This window comes from Chiloscyllium plagiosum, chromosome 26 (assembly GCF_004010195.1).
Source record: "Chiloscyllium plagiosum isolate BGI_BamShark_2017 chromosome 26, ASM401019v2, whole genome shotgun sequence".
NCBI classification, from domain to species: Eukaryota; Metazoa; Chordata; class Chondrichthyes; order Orectolobiformes; family Hemiscylliidae; genus Chiloscyllium; species Chiloscyllium plagiosum.
Window position 1 is genome coordinate 46,260,852 of NC_057735.1, and position 14,176 is coordinate 46,275,027.

Below are 14,176 nucleotides of genomic sequence, written 5' to 3' on the forward strand. Positions count from 1 at the left end.
CTGGGACGGGTGCAGAGGAGGTTTACCAGGATGTTGCCTGGTATGGTAGGAAGATTGTGTGAGGAAAGGCTGAGGCACTTGGGGCTGTTTTCATTGGGGAAAAGAAGGTTTAGGGGTGACTTGATAGAGGTGTACAAGATGATTAGGGGTTTAGATAGGGTTGACCATGAGAACCTTTTTCCACGTATGGAGTCAGCTATTATGAGGGGGCATAGCTTTAAATTAAGGGGTGGTAGGACAGATGTTAGGGGTAGATTCTTTACTCAGTGAGTCGTGAGTTCGTGGAATGCCCTGCCAGTAGCAGTGGTGGACTCTCCCTCTTTATGGGCATTTAAACGGGCATTGGATAGGCATATGGAGGATAGTGGGCTAGTGTAGGTTAGGTGAGCTTGGATCGGCGCAAATACTGCGCTGTATTTTTTCTATGTTCTATGTTTCTATGTAAACCTTTCAACTTGGTTCTTTGCTCCTGAGACAGATAACTCACTTTTCTATGCAACCCTTAAAGGACTTCCTCATTATTCAACATATTTTGGGGCACATCAAAATCCACACCATCTGGATTTGATTCATCATTCTGCGGAGCAGTAACTAGCACCTGTTTCTCCAATTCCTTGTCTCTATTATAGTAAGGTTTCAATATATTCACATGACATACTTAATACAGTTTTTTTCCATCCAGCATCTTTACCAGATAGTTTACCTGACTCAACTTTTCCTCAATTTAATAGGGACCAATAAACCTGGCTTTGAAGGGATCTCCTACCACTGGTAGCAATACTAATATGTCATCCCCAGTAAAAGTGTCTGAATTTTAGAGTTTTTGTCTGCCACCTGCTTTATTCTATGCTGTGCCCTCTTCAGGTGCTGTTTAGCTAAATCATCTACCTGGTTAATCTCTCCCTCACCTCAGATACATAATCCAAGTGTGAGATCTCTGTCTCTGGTCCTATCAATTTTTCTTTCATTAGTTTCAACGATCCTCTCACTTCATGTCTGAATATTAACTCAAAGGGAGTAAACTGAGTTGATTCATTTGGGGCATCACTAATGACAAACTATATGAATGGGATGCCTTAACCCAATCATTCAGGTAATCCTGACAGTACGCTCTGAATATGGTCTTCAGGGTCTGATGCCACCTTTCAAGGCTCCCTGGGAATCAGGATGGGGTGCACTTGATTTAAAGTGCTGTATGTCTAAGCTATCCATAACTTCCTTAAAGAGCCTAACAGTAAAATTTGACCTTTGGTCAGACTGAACCTCCCTGAGTAGCCTAAACCGGGTAAAGAAAGCTACCAACTCCTCCACCATCCTTTTTGCCTTAACACTCTACAATGGAATTACCTCCAGAAATCTGGTAGACACATCCATTATGGTTAGCAAGTACTGATTCCCACTTTTAGTTTTCAGGAGGGGACCTACACAATCAATCATAATCTACGTAAAGAGTTCTTTGAATGTGGAAATTGACAACAAAGTGCTGGTTTTATTACTGCCTGTGGCTTACGCATCATTTGGCATGTATGACATGTACGCCACATCCTTATTGCAGTCCAAGCTAATGGAAGTGGCTTTGTGCTTTAGCCTGAGTATTCCTCACCCCTAGGTGACCTCCTACTGGTAATTAGAGCAACCTGTCTGATGCCACTGGCAACACAATCTGGTGTACTTTGCCCATTTCTCCTCTGCGCTAACCTGCAGTGGTCTCCATTTCGTCTTAGGATTCTGATTCCTGTTCTGAGTATATATCTTCTATTGTTTCATCTTTCTGTTGTAAATCCATTAGCATTTCAGGACCTGACCCATTACTTGTTCAGGTTTTTTTCTGTACTGCTACATCAAACAGGTTGTCAGTTAACTAAACCTCAACTCCTTCATCTTTCTCCTTAGTTTTTCCTTCTTGCTGTAACCTGTGACAGTGAGATCTTGTTACTTCACAATCTGGAAAAATTCCATAATATTTTTCTTTTAACTCCTTAGTTCCCTGGTTTTCTTTTGGCTTCTCCACCACAAGGGATGTCACTCCCACCTTGGATCCTACCAGATCGTTCCCAGGAACAAACTGTATTCTTGGAACTGACATTCTGACAATCACTCCCATTATTACTTCCCCCAGTCTTGATTTGGCTCTCCAACCTGATCTTACACAGAGGAATGCTAAATTTCTGTCCGTCATTTCCACAAATTACCACCCTCTTGGGTAACATATCAGAAAGAGTACAAATTCTTTCATCTCTTACTATTAGAGACTGATTAGCTCCCATATCTCAAAATTGTAACTTCTTTCCCTTCTTCCCCCCCTTCCTCCTCAGTAAACTTCATCCACAGAGGTGAAATCTTTATAGAAATCAGGCACTAACTCAATACCCAGCCCCTAACTATCTATGCAGTCTCCTGCTGCTTTCCTGGAGTTTCCTTTACTACTTCCACTAATCCCACTGGCTTAGCCTCTTCTACTACATCTTTTCCCATAGTGTCTTTCTTCAATGACCAGCATTGTAATCTTATGTGTCCCACCTTACCACAGTGGAAACACTCGAGGCCGTTCACCTCCTTTACACCCACTTGGACTTTTTTTTCACCTGTGGTAAACTATTCCCAGTCTGATCAACTTTATGTTTTGTAATGAATGATCTCCTCTTCTCCCAATTTCTATCCCTCACAGGATGAAATTCCTGCAGGAAGCTAAATTTCATCCTATGCACCAATGCATGTTCATCTGCATCTCTGCCGCTCTTCTCACTTTTTGAACTTTCTGTTCACTACATACATTTTTTTTTCATCTTTGGAAGTGAGTTTTTAAACTCTTTTTAGAGAATAATCCCTCTTAGAGTCTCATATGTCTTGTCTATTTTTAAAGCCTGCACCCATCTATCAAAATTGCTACGTTCAGTTCTTTCAGAAGATTAGGTTAGCAGGAGGGTTTAAGTACAAGGCAGACTGTGAAAGAAGGAAAAGGGAAGGATAACTCACGAGATATTGTTAGAGATGTTGGCAATCATGAGAGCATAGAAACAATCACAAGGGCACTTTATCTGAATGCTCGTAGAATTCGTAAAAAGTTTGATGAGTTAGCGGCACAAATCATCATGAATGAATCTGATTTAGTAGCCATTACGAGATATGGTTACACGATGGTCTCAAATGAGAGTTAAATATCCAGGGGTATCAGATTATATGGCAGGACAGACAAGAAGGTAAGGGAGGTGGTATCATTCTGATATTCAACGACGACATCAGGACAGTGCAGAGAGATGATATAGGGTCTATGGAGAATAAGGTTGATTCCATTTGCATGGAAATTAGAAATTCTAAAAGGAAAAAGTCACTGATCGGTATAGTCTATAGACCACCAAATAATAACATCACATTGGGGCAGGCAATAAACAAAGAAATAACTATTGCCTGTAAAAGTGGTATGGCAATTATCATGAGGGATTTTAGTCGTCATGTTGATTGGTCGAACCAGCTCAGTCAGGGTAGCCTTGAGGAGGAGTTTGTTGAGTGTTTCCTGGATAGGTTTCTTGCTCAATATGTATAACAGGTATACCGTTTTGGGTACTGTTGGGGAGATGGCTCACCAGGGGAGGGCAGCAGTTGCCAGGATCATGGCACTGTGGCTGGTACTGCTGTTCAGAAGGGCAGGAAAAAGACTCTTAGGGCCATAGTCATAGGGGATTCTATTGTGAGGGGAGTAGATAGGTGGTTCTGTGGCTGAAAATGGGACTCCCGGATGGTATGTTGCCTCCCAGGTGCTTGGATCAAGGATGTCACCGATCGGCTGCAGAGCATTCTAAAAGGGAAGGGAAACGAGATGAGGTCCTGAAAGAAGAATTCAGAGAGCTAGGAGAGAAGTTAAAGAGAAGAACCTCAAAGGTAGTATTACTGGGATAACTACCAGTACCATGTGCTAGCCAGCATGGAAATGAAAAAATAGGCAGGATGAACACGTGGCTTGAGTGATGGTGTAGGAGGGAGGGGTTCAGATTTGTTGGACATCGGGACTGGTTCTGGGGAAGGTGGGACTATTACAAAATGGATGGTCTACATCTGACCCAGACCAGAACCAATGTCCTTGGGGGAGTTTTTTCTACTACTGTTGGGAGGTTTTAAACTAATGTGGCAGGGGGCTGGGAACCAGAAGAAAAAACAAGTAGGCAGTGAGGTGGAGGCCGGAGACTAAGAATTATGAAGATAGCATTAACAAAGGGAAGAGTAGGCAGAGAGCAGATGAGCGCAAAAGAACTGGTGGCACGAAATGCATATACTTTTATGCAAGTATAGTGTGTAAGGCAGATGAACTTAGGGCTTGTATTGGTGACTGGGAGTATGACGTTATTGCAATCACAGAGACTTGGTTGAAGGAAGGGCATTGATGGTTGGCAATTAAATGTTCCAAGATATAGACGCTTCAGACAGGACAGGGAGGGAAGTAAAAGGGGAGGTCGAGATGCATTGCTGGTCAAGGACAATATCACGGCTGTGCTAAAGGAGCACACTATGGAGGTCTTGGGTAGTGAGGCATTATGGGTGGAGCTGAGAAATAAGGGTGCAGTCACACTAATGGGGCTGTATTGCAGGCCTCCCAACAGTGAGCGTGAGGTAGAAGAACAAATAAGTAAACACATTATGGAAAGATGTCGAGGCAATAGGGTAGTGGTGATGGAAGATTTTAATTTTCCCAACATTGACTGGGGTACACTTAGCGTAGAATTTGTAAGAAGCGTCCAGGAGAGTTTTCTAGAGCAGTATGTCAATAGTCCGACGAGGGAAGGTGCCATGTTGGACCTGGTACTGGGGAACAAGCCAGGATAGGTGGTAGAAGTTGCGGTGGGGGATTTCTTTGGGAACAGTGACCACAATTCTGTAAGTTTTAAAATATTCATAGATAAAGAAGAGAGTGGTCCTAAGGGAAGAGTACTAAGCTGGGACAAGGCCAATTATATCAAAATTAGACAGGAGCTTGGAAATGTGGATTGGACGCAGCTATTTGAAGGGAAGTCCACATTTGAGATGTGGGGGAGGCTTTCAAAGATAGGTTAAAGACAGTGCAGGATAGGTATGTCCCATTGAAGGCAAAGGATAGGAAGGACAAGATTTGTGAACTGTGGATGACAGGAAAAGTTTCACGACTAGCCACGAGGAAAAGGAAAGCATACATTAGGTCTTGGCAGCTAAGAACAGAATGGGCCCTGGAAGAATATCGGAAGAATAGGACAAGTCTTAAACGAGGAATCAAGCAGACAAAAAGGTCATGAAATGGCTTTAGCAAGCAGAATTAAGGAAAATCCCAAAGCATCTTATTCTTATATAAGAAGCAAGCGGGTAACTAGAGAAAGGATTGGTCCAGTAAAGGATAACGAAGGAAGGCTGTGTGTCAAACCTGAGAGAATGGGTGAGATTCTGAATGATTACTTTGCATCAGTGTTCACTGAGGAGAGGAACATGATAAATGTTGAGATTAAAGATAGAAGATTGATTAGTCTGGATCACGTTGGCATAAGTAGGGAAGATGTATTGGGTAGGCTTGAGGTTATTAAGGTGGACAAATCCCCAGGACCTGATGGGATTTATACCAGGTTGCTGAGGGAGGCGAGAGAGGAAATAGCTGGGGCCCTGACAAATATCTTTGTGGCATCCTTATCTACAGGCGAGCTGCCCGGGGAACTGGAGGGTTGCTCATGTTGTCCCCCTGTACAAGAAGGGTAGTAGGGATATTCCGGGTAACTACCGACCAGTGAGTCCGACATCGGTGATAGGAAAGTTGCTGGAGAAGGTACTGAGGGATAGGATCTATTTATATTTAGAAAATAATGGGCTCATCAGTGATAGGCAACATGGTTTTGTGCAGGAGAGATCGTGCCTTACCAACTTAATAGAGTTCTTCGAGGAAGTAACCAAGTTGACAGATGAAGGAAGGGCTGTTGATGTCATATACATGGACTCTAGTAAGGCGTTTGATAACGTTCCCCATGGTAGACTAATGGAGATAGTAAAGTCATATGGTGTGCAGGGTGTTCTAGCTAGTTGGATAAAGAACTGGTTGAGCAACAGGAGACAGAGAGTAGTAGTTGAAGGGAGTTTCTCGAAATGGAGAAAGGTGACCACAGTGGTGTTCCGCAGGGGTCAGTATTGGGGGCCACTGTTGTTTGTAATATACATAAATGATCTGGAAGAGGGCACTCTTCCAGCAAGTTTGCAGATGACACAAAGATTGGTGGAGTAGCAGAAAGCATAAGGGACTGTCGGAGAATACAGGAGGATATAGATAGACTGGAGAGTTAGGTGGAAAAATGGCAGATGGATTTCAACCCAGACAAATGTGAGGTGATGCATTTAAGCAAGACTAATTCTGGACAGAATTATACAATGAATGGAAGAGCCTTGGGAAAAGTTGATGGGCAGAGAGATCTGAGAGTGCAGGTCCATTGTACCCTGAAGGTTGCTGCACAGGTGGATAGAGTGGTCAAGAAGGCATATAGTATGCTTGCTTTCATTGGAAGGGGTATTGAGTATAAGAGCTGGCAAGTCATGTTAACATTGTACAAGGCATTGGTTCGGCCACATTTAGAATACTGTGTATAGTTCTGGTTGCCACATTACCAAAAGGATGTGGAGAATTTGGAGAGGGTGCAGAGGTTTACGAGGATGTTGCTTGGTATGGAAGGTGCTAGCTATGAGTTGAGTAGGTTAGATTTATTTTTATTAGAAAAAACAAGATTGAGAGGGGACCTGATTGAGGTTTATAAAATCATAAAAGATATAGTCAGGGTGGATGGAGACAAGCTTTTTCCCAGAGTGAAGGATTCAATAACGAGAGGTCATGCTTTCAAGGTGAGAGGTGGAACGTTTAAGGGGCATGCATGCAGCATGTACTTCACACAGAGGGTGGTGGGAGTTTGGAACGCGTTGCCAGCAGAGGTGGTAGAGGCGCACGGTTGATTCCTTTAAGGTGTGTCTGGATAAATGCATGAGTAGGTGGGGAGTAGAGGGGTACAGATGCTTAGGAATTGACCGACAGGTTTAGACAGTACATTTGGATCGGCTCAGGCTTGGAGGGCCGAAGAGCCTGTTGCTGGGCTGTAAATTTTCTTTGTTCTTCGTATGTAATGAAACCGACAAGGGAGGAAGCTATCCTAGATCTGGTGGTGTGTAATGAGACAGGTATAATTAATGATCTCAGTTAGGGATCCTCTTGGAAGGAGCGATCATAGTATGGTTTAATTTAGAAAACAGGTAGAGAGTGTGAAGATAAAGTCCAATGCTTAACCAAGGGAGACTTGGCTAAAGTAGACTGGAAACAAAGTAAAGTAGACTGGAAACAAAGATTTTATGGTGGGACAGTTGACAGGCAGTGGAGGACTTTCAAAGCAATTTTTCAAAGTGCTCCGCAAAAGTATATTCCAGTGAAAAGGAAGTACTGTTTAAAAAAAAGGCAATCTGCCACGGGTGTCTAAGAAAATAAGGGAGGCTATCAAATTGATAAAGAAGGCATACAAAATGGTCAAGATCAGCAGGAAACTAGGAGATTGGGAAAACTTCAAAGGTCAACAGAAAGCCATAAAAAGAGCTATAAAGAAAGGATAGAACATAAGAGAAAATTAGCACCAAATAGAAAGACCAATAACAAAAGTTTCTATAAATATATAATGCAAAAAAGAGTGGCTAAAGTAAATGTTGGTCCTTTAGAGGATGAGAAGGAGCATTTAGTTTTGGGGTATGATGAAATGGCTGAGGCATTGAATAGGTATTTTGTGTCGGTCTTCATAGTGGAGGCACTAATAACATGCCAGTAATTGACCAAGAGACGAAGGCAGGTGAGGACCTGGAAACAGTCATTATTGTGGAAGACTTAGTGTTGGGCAATCTAATGGAGCTAAGGATAGACAAATCTCCTGGCCCTGATGGCATGCGTCCCAGGATACCAGAAGAGATGGCGGGAGAAATAGGAAGTGCACTTGTGGTAATTTTCCAAAATTCGCTTGTCTCTGGGACAGAATGGAAAACAGCAAATATGATGCCACTGTTTAAAAAGGAAGGTAGACAAAAAAGAGGAATTATAGACCAGTTAGCTTAACCTCTGTAGTTGAGTCCATTATCAAGGAAGAAATAGCACGGCATCCGAGATAGAAATTGCCCCGTTGGGCAGATGCAGCATGAGTTCATGTAGGACTGGGCATGCTTAACTAATCTTTTGGAATTCTATGAAGACATTACGAGCAAGGTGGACAACGGGGTCCTAGTAGATGTGGTATACCGAGATTTCCAATTGGCCTTTGACAAGGTGCTGCAGAAGAGGCTGCTGCATAAGATAAAGATGTATGCCGTTACAGGTAAAGTTTAACATGGATAGAGGATTGACTAACTAACAAGAAACATGGTGGCTCAGTGGTTAGCTCTGCTGCCTTACAGCATCAGGGACCCAGGTTCGATTCCAGCCTCTGGTGACTGTGTGGAGTTTGCACATTCTCCCCATGTCTGCATGTGTTTCCTCTGGCTGCTCCAGTTTCCTCCCACAATCCAAGGATGTGCAATTTAGGTGAATTGGCTGTGCTAAATTGCCCATTGTGTTTAGGGATGTGTGGTTTAGGTGCATTAGCCAGGGGTAAATTTGGAGTAGTAGGGGAATTGGTCTGGCTGGGTTACTCTTCAGAGGGTCTGTGTGGACTTGTTGGACCAAATGGCCTGTTTCCACACTAATGGGATTGTCTGGTTCTATGAAGCAAACAGTGGGGATGATTGAGTACTATTCTGGTTGGCAATCAATAACTAGTGGTGTGCCTCAGGGATCAGTGTTGGGATCACAAATATTCAGTTTATATTGATGATTTGGAACTGGGGACCATGTGTAGTGTGTCAAACTTTGCAAATGACACTAAGATGAGTGGCAGAGCAAAATGTGCAGAGGACTGTGAAACTTTGCAGAGGAACATAGATGTTTAAGTGAGTGGGCAAAGATCTGGCAAATGGAATACAATGTTAATAAATGTGTAGTCATCCATTTTGGTAAGTGTAACAGGGAAAAGGGCTATTACTTGAATAGTTAAAAAGTTACTGCATGCTGCTATGCAGAGGGACCTGGTGTCCTTGTGAATGAATCATAGAAGGTTGATCTGCAGGTACAACAAATAATTAGGAAGGCAAATCGAATTTTGTTCTTCACTGCTAAAGGGTTTGAGTTTAAAAGCAGGGAGGTTATGTTGCAACTGTACAGGGTGCAGTAAGGCCACACCTGGAGTACTGCGTGCAATTTTTGTCTCCTTACTTGAGAAAGGATGCACTAGCACTAGATGGGGTACAGAGAAGGTTCACCAGGTTCATTCCGGAGTTGAAGGGGTTAGCTTATGAGGAGCGACTGAGTAGACTGGGATTATATTCATTGAAATTTAGAAGAATGAGGGGCGATTTTATAGAAACATATAAAATTATGCATGTGCTATGGACCAGGCCCGACCCCTCAAAATATTTTTTAAGCAGGTAGCCCAGACTGTAATTGTGGGAAAAGATTTGCTAACCCATGATAGGCCTACAAAAGCAAATTGGCCAAATTGTACCAGGACACTCAGAATTCCCGAGCAGCTCACGAACTGGGTCAGACGGACGCAGACAATGGAATACGCTTTAAGCTCCCATGGACATGACAGAGGTCTCAAAGCCCGAAGGGCAGTTTCACAACCCAGCAACACCAAAGCCACACAAAGAGCAGGACAGACAGACAGGCACCACAGGACAATGGAAGCGCATCACCACTTCAGAAAAGACTTTAACACCTACCTGTGAAGATGAATGGAACCATGATAGTGTCAGGATGTTGCATCGTTTGAAGGAACAGGACATTCGTCCGATAAACTGTTTTCTTATTAGCATCCTTGCAACTAAATTACTCCATTTCCAGAAACATTGTAGTTTCCCATTTCTTAATCAGCATCATTTTGCAGCATTACTATAAAACTGGTCTCATTCTCAGCTCTGGGAGGAGAATCAAATTCTCTGTGCAGACTATCAGTTCTGTGTTAGCTGGTCTGTTTTCTCCTCCAGTGATATCGCTTGCAATAAACTGTTTTTAAATTTCACTTCGAGCTGTGTTTTGTGATCTTTAAGCAATTGGGCAAATTTCTCTGACAGTAACTTTGCTGTTTTTTCAGGTAAGTGTATCGCGGATATTCCCAGAATGAATTAGCTGGTCAGACTGCCGAGTTTTAAACAAACAGAATTTATTTAGAAAATTATGAAATGAAACACAACAAACCGAAAGTAGAATACCAGAATGACTTACCCTATCCGAACCTGACAGGCTATCTCGATACTTGCAACAGTCCCATTAAGCAAACCCCTTAGCACAAAGAGTAAAAATTACAGAAAAAGTTTACAGGTTACGTAGTCAGATGGGCAGAAGGAGGAAGAGTACCAGGCTGGACTTGCTCCAGCAGCCTTTCTTCACATACATGGATGCTGAGCTGAATCAAAAAGACTCAACTGCTTGGACTGGCCACTGCCTTTTCATTATACAAGCATGCAAGTTTTCTGCCTGAGGCAATATCTGTTAACTGTAAACAAATGGGCCCTAAAATTTATGCAAACTCTCAGACTTTTCGGAGTCTGGGCAGTTTGCAACCTCTGAAAAGAAACCAAGGACAATCTAACCTTGTCAAAGGAACAGGTTTGTCACAAAGGGAATAGATAAGATTGACACAGGGAGAATATTTCTACTAGCAGGTGAAACTAGGACAAGAGGGCACAGCCACAAAATTAGGGGAACAGATTTAGGACAGAACTGAGAAGGAACTTCTTCACCCAGAGAGGTGTAAATCTATGGAATTCTCTGCCCAGTGAAGTAGTTGATGCTACTTCAGTAAATGTTTTTCAAGCTCAGATAGATTTTTTTTTGAACAATAAAGGAATTAAGGGTTACAAGTGAGAGGGTGGGCAAGTGGAGCTGAGTCCACGAAAAGATCAGCCACAACCTTATTGAATGGTGGATCAGCCTCAAAGACCCAGATGGCCTAATCCTGCTCATAGTTTTTACGTTATGTTATGAACCCAACATAAGTCAGACCTGGTTGTTTATGTTTATGTATGCTGTCTATATTCTTCTGGTACCAATTCATAGGCACTCAAAATAGTCTTTTTGACTTCTGTATAATCTCTTGACTGCTCATCTGGCAGCACTGCAAATACTCCACTAGCTCTGCCTACTAGCTTAGTCTAAACTAGCACGACCCACAAGTTCTCTGACCACTCTATCTGCGTAGCCAATTTTTCAAATGAAATAAAACAGGCTTTGCCATCTTTCTCATCAAAATGTGGCAATGTTTTAACATATTTGTAGAGATACCTACTTTCTGCCTTCATCTCCATCCTGTTAATTTGACTTTCCTGACTAATTCACAACTTTTGAAGTTAAAATTCTCTCTCCCTTTCTCTTTACTCAGCCAAGAACCTTCCCTACCTCTTTTTTATCTTCTAACTCCATTTGCCTCAATTACAGTTTAAGTTTTTCTAACTCTACTGCACTTGTCTGTTTCACTGATACAGTTCAGTACCTGACCAACTCCATTACAATTTCAGCTTTTCTATTATCCCTGGTTAAACCCATTTCTAACCTATTTGCTAATTCTAAAAGTATATCCTTTCTCTGGCTTTCTAAACTTTCTTAGCAAATTTGGGAAGCATCTTCAAACCCCAGAACCTCTTTAGCAATGTTAAGAGCCATTTCCCTCACTTTTAATTTAACCAACCGTAAGTAACTGAAATTAAACTAGTTTTCTCACCTCAGTTTTATTTAAAGATCCGGAATACTAATCACCAAGTGTTTAAATCTGCTATGACCTTTCATACTCTAAATCTGTTCAAATCCCTGACTGGATTTGTCTAAACCTGTTCAAATCTATCCAAATCTCAGACGATGAGCCCCCAAACTCTTACGATGTGATGGTTAAGCCCCTCTGTTAATTAAAACCAAACACCCAGGAAAACTCACCTCACCTCATAATCTGTTAAAATGTGAGTGACGGAGAACACCTAAATTTCACTATTTCAAGAAAAATAACAATTTATTTTTTCTAACTCTAATAATGAATGTTAAACAAAAACTATTCACAAATCTAAATTCTCCTTTTCTTAATTACTTGCTATCTGACCCCAACTCAATAAAATAATATGCTATTCCAATAACACACTTATTAAACATTGTATTAACTTAATCTCAACATCACACAGTCTCTAGGAGAAAGTGAGGACTGCAGATGCTGGAGATCAGAGCTTAAAAATGTGTTGCTGGAAAAGCGCAGCAGGTCAGGCAGCATCCAAGGAGAAGGAGAATCGACGTTTCGGGCATTAACCCTTCTTCACACAGTCTCTGTCTTCTTTGATGTTTTCACTCTTCCAGCTGTTGATCTCACTGGGTCGTCTTCTTTCTTTTTTACTATGAGTATGTTTCACATGAAAAGGTACCTTTGAAAGAGAGTGTTTTCTAACTTCTTCGAGAGCAAGATATTAGATGGGCAGTTAGATCTATGGCAGTTGCTCTCTGACCAACGTTCAAGATGTCTGCAATCTTATAACCCCCAACATCAGGCCATTTCATTGGTTGGATGTTGGCAAAACAATAAATTCAAACTCTATTGGGTCTTAGTTCATGGGGCATAATTTAATTGATTGGTTAAATTTGAATTATTGTCAAAACACCAACCAAAACCCGGGTATCCTTTTCACAGCCAAATGTTACATATTTTCAATTTTCCAGTACATCTGGGACTGCCATCTAGTTGTATACTTGTAATCTCTCAGTTTAGAAAAGCATTCTCTCTCTCTTAAAGGTGCAGTACACACCTTCAACTTCATAACATAGTTGATACGGGTAAGTAGGTGAAAGTGAGTGCTGCAGATGCTGGAGATCAGAGTCAAGATTAGAGTGGTGCTGGAAAAGCACAGCAGGTCAGGCAGCATCCGAGGAGCAGAAGAATCGACGTTTCGGGCATAAGCAACTTCATCAGGAATCCTGTTGAAGGGCTTATGCCCGAAATGTCGATTCTCTTGCTCCTCGAATGCTGCCTGACCTGCTGTGCTCTTCCAGCACCACACACGACTCTGATCTCTAGCATCTGCAGTTCTCACTTTCTCCTCATATCTAGTGCTTCCATCCATTTCTTGATGTTCTGCGGAATGAATCAAATTGGCTGAAGACTGGAATCTGTAATGCTGGGAACCACGGGAGGAGGCTGAGGCGAATCAACCACTCGACACTTCTGGCTGAAGATTGCTACAAAAGCGTCAGCTTTATCTTTTGCATTAATGTGTGTGCTGGATTCTTCCATCCGGAGATAGGGATATTTGTGGAACCTCCTCCTCCAGTGAGTTATTTAATCATCCACCACCACTGGATGTGGCAGGACTGCAGAATTTAGATCTAACCTGTTGCTTGTGGGATCACCTTGTTCTGTCTATCACTTGCTGCTTATGCTGTTTGGCATGCAAGTAGTTCCATTTGGTAGCTTGGCTAGGTTGACATGCCAGGTTCTAATGTTATGAAGGTGTGGGTGTGTACTGTTCCTTTAAGCGAGAGAGGAAGCCAGCAAGGATTGACTGAAATGACAGAGTGTCCTGAACAAGGTAAAAATGCAACATTTGGTTGACACATAGCTGGTGCTGTATTCCATAGAACAAAAAGAAATTCAAATTTGGCCAATCAGTTTAAATTATGCTCCAGATACTAAAATCCAATTGAATTTGAATTTTACTTGTTTGGGATGACATCAAACCAATGAAATGATCTGATATTTTGAATAGTTAGGGGGAGAACTGCCAAGAAAACCGACAAGTATAGACTGCTAGCCTAATAGCTGTCTGAAAGGTACCTGTTCATATGAAAAACCTGTGAAGCAGAATACTGAAGAAAGGTTGACAGAGGGAAATCTGCAGAGGAAGATACAAAGAGAAGATTCGATAGCTGGCTGGTCTTGAAATTTTAAATTTTTTTTGTAAATCTTAATCAGGGTTTTTATCAGACCAGTATTGTAGAGTAGGAGGTTTAAAAAAAGGTTTAAGAGAAAGGAGTTATAAACAGTTGTTTAATGCTCTCTTTTGGACTTAAGAATAAAATTGTTAATTTTTATTTTAAATTGTGACTTCTAGGATAGTTCTTTGCCTCTCAAAATTTAACAGATTACGGTGC

At 41.8% G+C, this 14,176-nt stretch overlaps 1 protein-coding gene across 1 annotated transcript in view; it reads left to right on the forward strand.

Annotated features, from left to right (window-relative positions):
- sycp1 (synaptonemal complex protein 1) overlaps nt 1–14,176 on the forward strand; it is a 374,769-nt gene that overhangs the window by 304,869 nt on the left and 55,724 nt on the right. The gene's annotated exons all lie outside the window — the stretch shown is intronic.